Source organism: Elephantulus edwardii, unplaced genomic scaffold (genome assembly GCF_000299155.1).
Source record: "Elephantulus edwardii isolate Elephantulus edwardi_28Jun2011 unplaced genomic scaffold, EleEdw1.0 scaffold00033, whole genome shotgun sequence".
NCBI classification, from domain to species: Eukaryota; Metazoa; Chordata; class Mammalia; order Macroscelidea; family Macroscelididae; genus Elephantulus; species Elephantulus edwardii.
In genome coordinates, this window is record NW_006399783.1 from 11876703 (window position 1) to 11877990 (window position 1288).

Here is a 1288-nt window from a genome sequence, read left to right on the forward strand (position 1 = left end):
ACCTGAAAGCACAGGAATTGGCTTTTATCAGTTAATCTTTTTGATCTCCTTCTAAGTGATTAATGGCTGCAAAGCAAATGTCTGCTGACTTTGGAGGGGCCTTATCTGGACACTTTTCCTTCTTTTTTCCAAAAGAAACACTCCTGACCACAAACCTGCACCTGTTTCCCTTGATTTAAAGGGCCGCAGACATCATGTTTTCAATTAGGAGATGCCTCTCTTTCTAAAGAACTATTTCAGGCCAAAGATTACAGCTAAAATATTAATTATATTTCACTGCCAACCCTCCCCCACAACTCCCTGCCCCCCCAAAAAAAGGATAAATAAAACAGAATGTAGGGTCCCATTACTTACTTACCTCTTTCTTTCCATCTTTCAATGTAAAATTACAAGCGTTTGCTTTGGTCAAAACATGGGTCCTTTGAAACTGGAGTAAGAAACAGCCCCAGGCCAGCTTGGCTGTGACCCGACAGCTGAGCCTGGGTGAGGATGGCTCTCGAGAACCTTGGTGAAGGCTTGAGTTTCAGCTTTGGCCAAAGCTCACTTCCGTCTGCCTTCCTTCCCACCCGGGGGATCGGGCTCTGTCTAGACAGCCAACATCATGGGTTATTTCCATTTTAGTTCAGCTCCTTCCTTCATCTGATTTCAAGAGGCAAGAGCTCCTGTGGTGGACACTGGGGCCCTTCCTAAGATGGTCCAAGAGATAAGCAGTTCCAAGAGGACATTTTACATGAAGGAAATCCAGCACAGAAAGGAATAAATGCGGGTTTTTTCTATATTCCAGGCCCTCTCTGTGTGGAAGACAGAGAACAGATCAAGCAGGTGACTTTAAGAAAAGGGGGTTCTCAGGGAGCTCTGATGGCCTAGAGGCAAGAAGCTGCACTGCAATCCCAGAGGTGCCTGGTTCAAAACCACCAGATACTCTGCTGAAGGAGGGACAAACTCCTCCTGTATCAGTCAGATCTGATTGCACAGTACACACACAAAAAGTAATAAAATGAATTTCAAAAAAAAGAAAGAAAAGGGGGTTCTCATTTATATGAACAAAATTATATTAATTATATGGTCTATTCACCACAAATATTGTTGTTATGTGCCATCGTTTCCTGTGACCCATAGTGACCCTATGTACAACAACTCTGAACCCTGCCCTGTCCTGACCCAGTCTCATTAATTCTGACACACCAACCTCCATTGCCCCAGTAACTGTATCCATCTCAGCCAGGGTCTTCCTCTCCTGTGTTGTCCTTCTACCCTTCCAAGCATCCTTCTCCAAGGACCAGTCTCT